This window comes from Acanthaster planci, linkage group LG02 (assembly GCF_054643075.1).
Source record: "Acanthaster planci isolate LZ-2023a linkage group LG02, COTS_SCS, whole genome shotgun sequence".
In the NCBI taxonomy this organism is placed as follows: Eukaryota; Metazoa; Echinodermata; class Asteroidea; order Valvatida; family Acanthasteridae; genus Acanthaster; species Acanthaster planci.
In genome coordinates this window covers 26,594,389-26,606,845 of record NC_141778.1, presented here as the reverse complement: position 1 = coordinate 26,606,845, position 12,457 = coordinate 26,594,389, and the positions used below count along the sequence as shown (strand labels likewise).

At 37.7% G+C, this 12,457-nt stretch overlaps 1 long non-coding RNA gene across 2 annotated transcripts; it reads right to left on the bottom strand.

Annotated features, from left to right (window-relative positions):
* Window positions 1-1,140: 1,140 nt before the first annotated feature.
* On the bottom strand, window positions 1,141-11,031 carry LOC110975905 (uncharacterized). 2 transcript variants are annotated; one of them, XR_015424344.1, is made up of 2 exons: window positions 6,099-11,031; window positions 1,141-3,236 (listed from the first exon to the last, which is right to left on the bottom strand). It is a non-coding gene; the product is annotated as an uncharacterized LOC110975905 (long non-coding RNA). The 2 variants fall into 2 exon arrangements; XR_002597775.2 differs by having other exon boundaries at window positions 10,671-11,031.
* Window positions 11,032-12,457: the final 1,426 nt, after the last annotated feature.

Sequence of the window (12,457 nt, the reverse complement as noted above, 5' to 3'; positions counted from 1 at the left end):
CAGCAGAAAAAACACTGTGCAAATCGTGAAAGGGAAAAACAACTGTGGATTGTTGTGCAATCATGTTGCAAGCACGCAAATGCAGGATTCTAAACAAATACACGTTTTCCATTGTTGGCATATTTGGTTTTGAGCAAAATGTGCTTCTCTTGAGCTTCTCAAGAGTTTGGCAGTTGTGTAGAGACCAGATTCCGAGTGTCTGTACTCCCCTTGCACCCGGTTTGTGGTGACGTGGCAAGTAACCGCTGGAAAACGTGAAGCGTTAAACCTTCTGTTGTGAAGAGTTTTGAATAATACATGTGTCATTGGATCATCACAATTTAGTTTGCAGCTACAGCATTCTGATAAACACTTCAGCTGTAATTTGGAAATCAAAAGAGCCTAAATCAGTCGAAGAAAGGAAACAGCTACAAGTGAAAAACTCAGTTCAAAAAGTGTTAATGTTGACTAACCATATGATTTATTCCTTGTGCATTTATGGCACATTTATAAATCTGAAACTAAATTGCCGAGCACTGAGACAATGCATGTTTTTTTGTGGTGGCACTGTCTTCTTACTCTTTTGACTAGTCAGTCTAGTTCTCACTGATGGGACATATTGTCTAACAAATGGCTTGGTTTTAGGAGTTTAAACTATGAAAGTTTATCCACAGTTTGGGGCCAGCATTTATAGCCTTGAAGTCTGACGAACATCAAAATGCATCTGAGAACACTCGCAGAAAGTAACCATTTCGTGAAATGCTTCATTTGATTCACATCAAATCCTGCAATGTAACAGTGAACATTCAGACAATATCCAAGCGAGGCAGTTGCACGTAAGTGTGAGAGTGTTCCTTTATTTGCAATTGTTGTGGAGTTGTTGAAATACATTAACATCTGCTGCGTAGAAAGTAAACTGGTTGTCGGAGTTAATGCGATCCTTACCATGTTGCAGTCAACTTGGGCATTTACGATCAGGGGAGTTTGTACACATCAAGAACAACTGATCACGAGTTAATGCAGTGGGCAACTCACTGGACCTGTTGGTGTCTGTGGGCGGGGAACACGCGGCCCACACCAGGGGGGACTTGTATGCGCTAGGGTGCTTTTTTTTTGGTCACTCTTTTCAAGTTCAATGCCAAGTTCAAGTTCAGTACCAAGTTCAAGTTCAATACCAAGTTCATACTTTTATTCAAATAGTAATAAATACATTGGAAACAAAACAACTTTGTCAGATCTCCATATATAGGAAGTTCCAACATGTACACTGCGCCAAGACTGAAATGAAATTGAGGGCGCTCTTTCAACATGCTGATCATTTAAAACTACACGCATCAATTACAAAAACCTTCAGTTTTGGGTTTATCAATTTTGCGAGTGTACAAAACACTTCTTGTTTGATAGCCAAAAAGAGAAGACAAATAGAAAAAAAGCCCCATCAAAAATAAAGCACTGAAAAGAAAACTTTTGACCTTTTTTTCCCGACAATGCTTGTCTGCACACTCGCGAAAATGACAATTCCATACAACCCTTGGTGCAGTGCGCATTTACAGCTGGACACAAACTTCTCACCCCACCCCACCCTTTATGCAAATAGACAACGAGCCTGCTGCCTTTTTTACAATGTAAATGTTTGCAAAAGTTCATATAAAAAAACAAGTGCTGAAAGATAACAGAGGGCTGAATTTGGGTTTGTGAAAAAGAGATTTTTTCAATTGAAGCTAATTTATAACTTGTTCTCAGTACCATCTGCAGTGCTTGTTTTATTTCTGGTTTTTGTGCGTGCACTTTTAAAGTCCATTGCATACTTGTAAAAAAGGCAGCAGACCAAGTGAACACACAGCACACACACAAGAAAACAATTTAATTCAGCAATCAATACAAAGAAACTCTACACCAGCACATCATACCTTATTAACAAAACAACTAATCATTGGATTTTGTTCATTTCAAACTCGCTGAAACTAAGTCCATACTGAAGACCCACAAGACAGTGACTTATAGAAATTTGCCGATAAGTCTGGCATAAGGTTTTTGACATAAAGAAGAGCTTAATGTATCACCAAAAACAAATCATTCACAAAGTAGAGCCTCATCTCAAAGTGCTGTCTTAAAAAGAACCAATTTAAGACATTTGATTCAAAGTATTCATCTGTTATACATTCACAGAAAAACATTTTGCTAATGACGTTTTATTAACCGCAAAAGATAACTCCTAATTTCAGATGATTTTGATGTCACATTTCCATTAAGAAAGGCTATGACATTCCAATAACCTAATCAAGCAGGTACCTAAATGCAACAGAAGTGATATACGTGTTTCATGCACAATGTCAACGATTCCATTTCAATCTATAGTTCCAGCCTAAAAAGCAAATAAGAACTTGTAGTTTGATGTGCTGGTGTAGATACATTTATACACAGTAAAACACTGTTCGCAGAGCATCCAAAAACTATTTTTCAGATAAAAAAAGAACTGAACCAGGCACATGACAGCATTAACGTGAGGTGCTTGTCCTGATTATCATGTTATTTTTTTTTTTTTTTTACTCCAATACATGTATTTGTCCAAAAAAGTTGATCCTGCCAAGTAACTGGAGATGGAAGGCTGCATGTACGTAAATGACTGTGCCTTTTAGTCAATGACAGAAAGGTGGAAAATTTACAGCTTTCTTTGCGTGAAAGTCCATGTACATGTGCCTGGCTCCAAACCTACTCCAAGCGTAAAACAGTCCATATTACAAGCAAATCCATGGCAACAAATACATTCCATCAGTGACTGAATTGAAGTGGATGGTATAAACCCACACTGATGCATTTAACATAAATCGATTGCAATTTAAAACCCTCGTATTTTTCTGAGCTTTGTACCAACTGGGTCAATTTATTCCCTGCTGGAACTTACCAAGAGAAGGCTAAATCCTGTGATCTCCTGAATACACACACACACACGAGGGAGTCGGGGTACATCATGAAAAGTATGAAGAAACTCCCTTTAGACTGTTTGACTTAAATACCAATACTTCAGACATTAACTGATTGTTGAAAATGCACTGAGAAATGCCCAAAGCCGTTGCCATGGATTTGCCCTTAGCCAAAATGTATCCATCCAGTCAATCTCTAGGCAGCCGATCTCTTGGACATCAGTGGTGCCATCTTGGATGTCAGTGGTGCCATCTTGGATGTTATTGGTGACATCTCAGGCCCCTTTGTATTGCACTTCACTCAGATGTTTGCTGCTGTCCAAAATCAAGTTTCTGAAGTCAAGCAGAGATAGAGAGAAAACAGTGAGTTTCTTGAAGTACTACTTTATTTTTAGGCAGGGTACGGGAACAAGCCTTCATCTTACTGTTTTGAAAGTTTCAATCAGCCTGTGCTCACAAAACGTCTGCGCAAAAGTGCTTCAGAGGATGTCACAGAGCACAGGTGAAAATAAGCGTGCTAACACATCTTAAGTTTTTATTTCCAAGCAAATAAGCTCGCTGATTATTTGTGTTCTTCATGGAATATTTTGGAGGTCACATTTGCTGTTTTAGAGCAAAGCAACTTCAGTGATATGAAGTATTCATCATGCATGGAAAGAATGACACATGTATTGAACACTTGCTCCAGTCTCTTTCACTTATTCGTCTAAACAACAAATGTGGTTGATCAAAAATTTCGACATCTGTTCCTGTACCCTGCCTTGTAGGAATCGCGGCTTCAGTATAAAATGATTCAATTAATCCACGATATTAAGGGCCATTATTTTGTCACTTGAAATAACACTTGGATCCAGCTGAAGAAGGTTAGAATGTCAGTTTGGAAAACAATATGCAGGTACAGTGAATATGAAGCAATATGAAAATTGGTTTCGTTACATGTGTCAAGGTGCTACAGGCAGATGGGTCAATAGCATTTTGAAAACAGTCAAATCTGTTGAATTTAGAGGGACTAAAGTTCTCTTTCTCAGAGCAACTTCATGCATTTGAAATGGATACCTGATCAATCATGCCATGCAAAACAGTAGTAACACGAAGAGAAATGTTCCTCTCAAGTGATTTACAGATTTAGAACTTGTAGATGGAAGTGTATTTCTGTCACACATCATGCAATGCTGCTAAAGACCTGAAGTCCATACACAGGTTATTCCTCTGAATACCACTGAGGATTAAAATGACTTTTGCTTTTTGCCATGCGCATACAAAATTTCAACTGGATCAATAGAAAAATGAAAGACTAGAAATGATTTTCACATCAACTACATCCCATTCCGTAACTCAGTAAAATTGAAGAACGGCTTAAATTACAAAAACAGGCATGTCAACAGTTTTCACTTTGATACTGGCATTAAATCACATCAACAAATTTGCATCAATCCCTTCCCAACAAAAATAGGTATAAAGACGCATCAAAACTGTATCCGCCAGTCAGGTCTTGTTCCCAACTGACACCCTGATGTGAGGCCATTCCAGGGATACAGCATATGACATGCATCTACCTAAATCCCTTACAAAGTTTGAAGCCAACATTAAGAAAAGCTGAATGTTTTGTACACAAGTATCTAAATACCACAAGTCGAGACAACCTCTCCTCCAAAAAAGTTGGAATCATACCCACGCCCATCTCATTTTAAAGATCAATTTATGTTGTTTCACTGTAAAAAAAAAATTTGAAGGACTACATGCACCGACAAAAATCCAGACATTTGATTGAAATCAGAAAAATGTACTTAAATCCCTTACCAAAAATTAAAAATGGACAGAAATGCACCTAACAGCCTGGTCTTGTTCAATGAAACCACAATGAAGAATATGCATGTATTCCTGAGATTGGGCAGTTTACATGTTTAAATGCATGTACCTGAGGGACATTCATTCTTTCATCATTTTCGTGCGCACATAAAGAGGACTCTTTTTGGACCTCTCCCCTTCCAAGAAAGTACAAACTAGAAAAGAAAAACCATGATGATGTCTGTGCTAAGAAGCACAACATTTTTAACATTTTTTGAAAAACATACACTCCCTAGGTGTATGGTTTTGAACACCCACAAAAATGATGAAAAAATGAATAGCCCTTAAATCCCTACAATAGAAAATTAATGTTCAAAAGAATTTTCAAACCTTCTAAAATATCTTTTTCAAAATTTGTAAATAAAAGACAAAATACCAAAAAATGAGCTTTTAACCTTCTAGGGTGTGAAAAACTACACTAAAATTGGAGGATTCAGTACTTCAATGTCAAAAACAAATATGATGCAATTAAGCAAAATGTGTCATTTGTTGGATTATTTTTACCATGGACACTTTTTTCTGTCTAAACTACCACAACTTGTGAACCAAGGCTTGTATCAACACAGAATTTTCATAGCAATAAAACTGGCATTGTTTCTTTCAAATGTATAAAGAAAAATTGACCAGAGCAAAAAAAAAGAATCAGTCTGCTTGATTGCATCACAAATGATATCAGTAAAAGCATGTTGATCTCACATTGCTATAAATGATACAAAGGCATCTCATCCTCAGACCAATGTTTTTGCTTCACTTTCAAGAAAAATTCTCAAGGGGATGAAACAAGAAAAGTTTTCTTGAAATTTTTTTCTTACATTTAGAAACGGCCAAGAAAATGTGGTCTCAAAATAAGAATTTCTGTCAAGCATTTTTAGCAGTGCACTTTGTATATTAATTTTACTCTTAGAAATATAATACAGCACCATAGAGACTTTATAGTATTAAACACTCTATTAGCACTGATATTATTATATATGAACATTTTCCTGAAATATACATGTATGTCCTATTACCCTATCCCATCTCCCAAAGAAAATAAGGTCAAGAAACAGTCACACTGTATCCATCAGCAGGGTAAAGTTCCCAACTAACACCCTGATGTAAGGCCTTTCCAGAAATCTATCATACAACATGCATCTACTTCAAAATCTTATACAAAGATAATTCCCAAATTATATCCAGTTTCTAAGACACGACTTTTTCAGGGTTGAACTGTTAATGAAACCCACTCATATGGCTGCACACTTCTGTATGCCAATACAATTGCACAAGAAAAAGAAACCAGTTTAAGAGGTCGGGCTTCTTGCTTTTTTCATAGTCACATGGCTAAACTAAAATCAATTTTGGTACTTGGATGAGAGAAGTTACTGTGATGATGATTTCTGACAAACTGCCATGGGTTTCCAAGAGGTACTGCCAGGTGGAGAGGTTGGATGGACATTTGGTAATGGGAAGGAGATGTCGTGGTAATGAAAAGTCACAGGTCTCCATTTACGGCTAGAAGGAGATGTCACAGGATTCCGATCTGCTTTTTGGGAGTGATCAACAAACTGCCAAAAGTCTCCATTTGCCACTGCTTGGAGAGATGTCATGGTGATGAATTGTCCCAGGTCTCCATTTGCCAATGGCTTGAGTGATGTCAGTGAAGAACTGTCTCACAGCTCCACATGCGGCTGGAGAGATGGCATGGTGACAGTCAAGAAAAGGTCTCCATTTGCTAGCGGCTGGAGTGACGTCAGTGATGAACCGTCTCACATTTCCACATGTGACCGGAGACAGCACAGCAACGATCATCACAGGTCTGCGTTTGCTAGTAGCAGGAACAACATCAGCGAAGAACTATCTGAGATCTCCATTTACTACTGACTGGAGATAGGCATGATGTAGAAGTGTCATTAGTCTCCATTTGCTAGTGGCTGGAGTGACAGTGACAAACTGTCTCAAGGTTTCCATTTGACACTATAGAGTGACATCAGTAATGAACTGTCTCAGGCCATCCTTTCCTATCAGTGGAGAGATGTTATCATGGCAGATGTTATCAGGTCTCCATTTGCTACCGGTGGAGATGCCCCTGTGATGACCTCTCACAGATTTCTGGATGCTGGAAAGTTACTTTACTCTTTCGTAAGTTCTAGATGAAGTTAGATATCAGAAACACAAGTGCACCGTCTACCATCTTGATAGGATCAGTAGTTGACCTGTTATAACCTCTCCATGACACGCTCTCAAAAGAGCTGACCACGTCTGAGCATTCTGCTTTCCACAAAAGACACCGTCTCCTGAAAGTCTTAAGCAACAGAGGGAATTTCAGTCTCTCATAGTGGATTCAAGATTACAACCATATGATGTCATAACATCTGGACCTCAACAAACATGGTTTCTTTTTAATGCATGCCCGTAAGAGTAGGTTCACACAAATGTCCAATAATGGCAAATAAAGTAAAATAAACCCAACCCCAAATCCCCAAATCAAAAATTGCATAGGGACTACATTTTGTATACTCCAAGAAGTGAAAATTTTACTCCATTTCAGGGGAAATTCACTCCCTGTGATTGAAACTACACACAAAACAAATTTGAGTGAAATTTAATCAAACAGATTGAGATTCTACTGAAGTCTCCATTGAAAGGAGTTTTTCCAACCATTTATAGATCCAAGTTCAGAGTAATTTTCCCTCTATTACATCATCCCTTTTTCACTCCGATTTAAAGAGTACACATACACAAACATTTACATGTAGTGCAAGTAGCAATACTGCAGCAAACTGTTGGAGCCAGGGGTCATGTACTTCAAAATAAAGTTTGACTATTCTGCCAGGAAAAATCTTGGCTGGAAAAGGCATCAGGAAACTGATTTTTGCACTAAATGTCTGACGAGTTAAGTCTATTTTAAACATCCAAAAAGGGAGAGCTTTTCAACATAATTTGCTAATGTTCCAGTTTAAAAGCAGTTTGACAACTGACCCCAACAGTCTTGAATCCTCCAATTTCAAATTAATTTAGCACACACCCTGGAGGGGTGGTTGAAGGCAGTAGCAATTTCTGCAACATAATAAATCATTTGAGTGCTATGAATTTTACTAACTATTTTGCTGAACAGTTTGATGCCAACAAAAATGCAGACGTGTTAGCAGTGATAAGCTAATTAAACAGTTTATCCACTTGCATATCAATTAGATAAATAGAATGGATAGGCATAACTGGGATGGGCAACGGGGCTTCCCCTACAATATGGGAGGAAAACGGAAAAAAAGATGTTGACAAAAGTAAAAAAAAAAATTAACTCTGACCCCCTAGGGTGTATGTAAAATCGTATTGAAATTGGAGGATTTGGGACTGTTAGGGTTAAATTAAAGAGATGAAAAGCGCCAAGTTGCTTTTAAAAAAAAGAAATTGACCCCCTTTCATTGTTAATGGTTACTGTTTACAGATTCATTGTTGATGAGTGCTTTACCCGCCCGCCCGCCCCCAAATCCCCTCATAAAAAAGGTACGGGTAAAAACCTTGGTGACACCCAGAATGCCATCTTATTGATAAGATAACAAAGTTTACAGGTGCGCATTTATCGTTTTATCCAAGAAGTTGTGGAAATGTGTCAAATTATTCTTAAAAGCATTAAAGACCCCAAAAACTTACACGAAATTCTGCACTGAATTATCAAACCACTGCGTGGTGTTGTTCTACCCAACAAAATAACTGTTTAGTATCAAATATTTTTATGTCGCAAAGGAACAACAAATGAAGACAGTTTCCCAGTTTCTGTAACAAGCACTGCTCACTTTTTTCCAACTCAGGTTATATTTCAGGTAGATATACTTTCCTCAACAATAAAGTTTAAAATCCTAACCCCTGGGGACCATTGAAATTATGCATACGCTTGTTGGATTCAGAATTTTGTCTTTTGTACATAAAATGGAAATCCCAACAAATAAGTTTTTTTCCATCCCATTTTAAAGAGGGAAATCATCTTGTTTTAAATTTTAGTCTTGGAATTTAATTTGCTTTATGAAAGTGACAGCAATTTTTTTAAAGATCTGAAATTGAGTTTTTTTCAGAAAGTAGTTTCGGAAACAGGTCGCTCTGTAAATTCAGAGTCCAAAAGTGTGACATTTGCATCCCTGCTACACCTGACCTGTGTATTTTGATATTGACAAATCATTGACACCCATTTCAAACTGTTTTTATTTGTTTGGAGGGCAATTTGCATCACTTAATCGCTTACAAATTTTAAAATATGTTCTAAACCTTTTTTCAAATTGATGTCAAATGTAATAACACATGAAAAATGGTCCCCAAATTTATAAGATAACCCAAACTCACTCAATGTCCAAATATTATCCAAACCCAAAATATTGTTGGAAGCAACTTTTTCTAAATTTCTGTTTTACCGTGCACAATACAAGGGATATGGCTTGAAAGAAAATGCACGGTTCGGTGAAGCCGATGTTTTGGCAGTGAATGCAAGGGAAAGAGTTCCATATACAGACAACACTTATTTACCCTTAAAATATCATAACACCCACCAGAAAGTGATAAGATGTCCTAAACAATGAAATTTTGCTGGGAAAAATTCTGAAACATTTCCTTTGAAAAACATAGGTTTTTCAGACAAGTCTCATAAGGTTTGTGCACAAGGGCATCAAGTGTTGTCTATATACGGAACTCTTTCCAATGATTCTGATGCAACTTGGTTTTCTACTGGGTCAAATTGTCATTATCAATGTTTTCTAACAATTGCCATCACAAAATGTGAAATGTATACAGCAACATTTTGTTCAACGCAATTACGAGACTATCAGGAAATACATGTATGTCACCAGGATACACTAGACACATGGCAAAAAGCAAAACCATATCTTTTCACGGTGTCAGAAGCCAAAAGATCAATTCTTGTAACAATACCATGCAAAGATCTATTTCAATGAAACTGTGACAGAAATAAGGTGCAAACCAATTAAAAATCAACACGAGAGAAGAACCAGGCAAGTTTCATGTTTGTATCTTTAAAGATACTGGTAAACAAAATTCATACAAGTTCAAAGTGATGTATGAAAAATCAAATGGAAATACACTTGGGTCTTTGGCACTTCACAAAATCTGCCAACATCCCCACCCAGGGTAGGCCTAATCGTGGGAATTACTGTAGTTGTGAAGGCTCAGGTATTCTCACAAACGTAGTTATCTTATTCCAGTGAAGAGGAAAAAAAAAAGCTTTTGGTTTTGTATTCAAGCATTATCGGAATATGCACAAACAGATTTTTTTGTCTGATTTGGTCGCGGCACTAATTTGAAGACCTCAAAATCAGCTTAGTTTCAGCTGCACTGCCTATACCGGCTACAGCCGTCCTTGCATACTGGCTTGTACATAATTATTACATTGCACAATTGGTAATACTCATGTTTTTATGAGTTGAGAAAACCTCTGAAAATCTTGCCAAACTTACAAACCTCAGTAGCCCCAACTGGATCCTTTCCATTTAACAAACTATAAAAGGTTATTATCTTCCTTTTTGGGATCGCGAATTATTTAAAATGCAAAGACTACGTACAAATACTTCAAAGACCGTATTCTTGGCTTCAACGTAGGCCTATTCACATCCCCCCAGCACACAATTAATGTTCAGGTCAACATTCTTGGTTCAACTCTGTACCTTATTGCAAAAGTATTTTGGAAAAAAATTCATAACCTCACAGGAAAACGGCAAAACGCTTTCAGCAACCTTCTTTTGTGTTCTGTACCCGAGTGCACTTTTACTATGAGTACACGTACAATTCTGGCCCTTTCTGTTTCAACATTTGCAGCAATTTATGCACATCTCACTATTTATTGCTTTTTTGGCTCGCGACTGCATCGTGGGTCGCGACTGCATCACGGGTCATGCCCGTCCCCAAAATAACAAATAACTTACCTTCGGAACTTACCTCGTATAGCAGTACTTACATAAACAGCCACATAACACTTGTCGACTGTAGTATGAACGTAAGATGGAGAAACGTTGCTGGGAGAATAAATTCGGCAAGTTCTTGTCAACAGCAACTTGAATGAAGGTGACATTTGCTCAAGATGGCTGCCAAGAACAAGGCAAATGTTCACGTGGTTTTACTTCCAGCCGCGGGCTGCTGTGTTGAAAATGGAGTCCCGCACACCGCAAGCACGTGCAACACCTCACTCTATCTGTGCAAGCCTATCCGCGCCCAAATGCACATTCCATCTTTTTGTGCTTTTCAATGATATGCACACCGGCCACACCTGAAGATGCCGAGGTACAAAAGAATTGCCTGCCACATCTGTTGATGAACCAATCAGATCCCTTCAGTGCTCCGACCGCCTTCAAAATTTGCATATGCACTAGTTTCCTTCATTTTGTAGAAACGTCCGTATATATACACTGTACTTAAATCATTTTGTCTGACTGCCTTGGGAACTCATGGCTCTGATGATAATGTAAAACAATTGAATGTTGAATTGAATTGAAAGTGTAAGAAAAGGGGGACGAGAGAAAGTAAAGTGGTCTTAATCTTGTGCTACATTTGAAAGTGAAAAAAAATCTAGCGTTCTCCACACACCAACACCATTCAATGTATCTGATAATGCCACATTTGCTAAAAAAATAAATATGTGAGAACAAACCACAGGAACACATTACGAAATACAATTTTCCTATGCGGTTGCTTCTTAATTATTTATTCTGAAAACTAGACAAGGCCTCCAGTCTTTCCAACTCTGCACTTAAAAAAATAATGTATGTTCAGTACTTTTAACTTATTGATACTACTTAAAAATAGCTCGTTGGAGTTTTCTAGCATGTAAAAATAACATTTACATGATTATCGTCCGTCGTTCATTTGTATTGTGTTCTCGATGTACACTACACATCAAAGAGAAAAATACAAATAAAACATCATTTTATCAAAACCTCTGTAATATTAGAAAAAAGGAAAAACATTAGTGGATAGAGATTATTTACATTATAATGTCAGCACAATATACACAGCATTACTAAGTACCCCTCTGCCAGGCCAATCAGAATAAAGGAAAATGATTACATGAACATAGCTAAATGCATGCAATGTGGGTACATTAGTGAGACATCATTGCTTTGGTACTAACTGTGCATAGCCGGTTCACGAACGACTATGATGTATAAGCACAGCAGTTGCATTGCTGCCAACAAAATGAGCACTTCCGACCAACATGGCTCTTTTAAACCGATGAGGGGTGCTTCTGCTCAGGGCGGATAGCTTGGATTCTGAGAAGGATTAGGGCATTAATTATTCATAGTTTGACCAATCAAAGAAAAGAAAGTTGACCAACCAGTTGTATATGCTGATGATATGCAACTTTTGACCAATCAGGGCTTAGCTTAGGAACCCACTGCTGCTTTAGGAGGGGAAATGCATCAATGTGAGTGTACTGGTGAGCAAGCTGGTCTAAAGCACTGTAATCACAAAATGGAAATGAGCAGAATTCCACTCTCATCACAGCTAAGAAATCAAGCCCAACAAAAAATTAATTTTAGGGAAAAGGCCAGTCAGTACAAAACAGATTGATTACAAATAGGCTTACAAATGGTTGAAGACTAAAGAATTAACCAAAATAAGCTAGATAAGCTTACTAGCACTTTAACCGGCCAAATATATCTCTGTAACCATAATGCCCTTGCTACTATTGGCAATGGGTGGGCCATCCATTTCACGGTTTCAGAGTG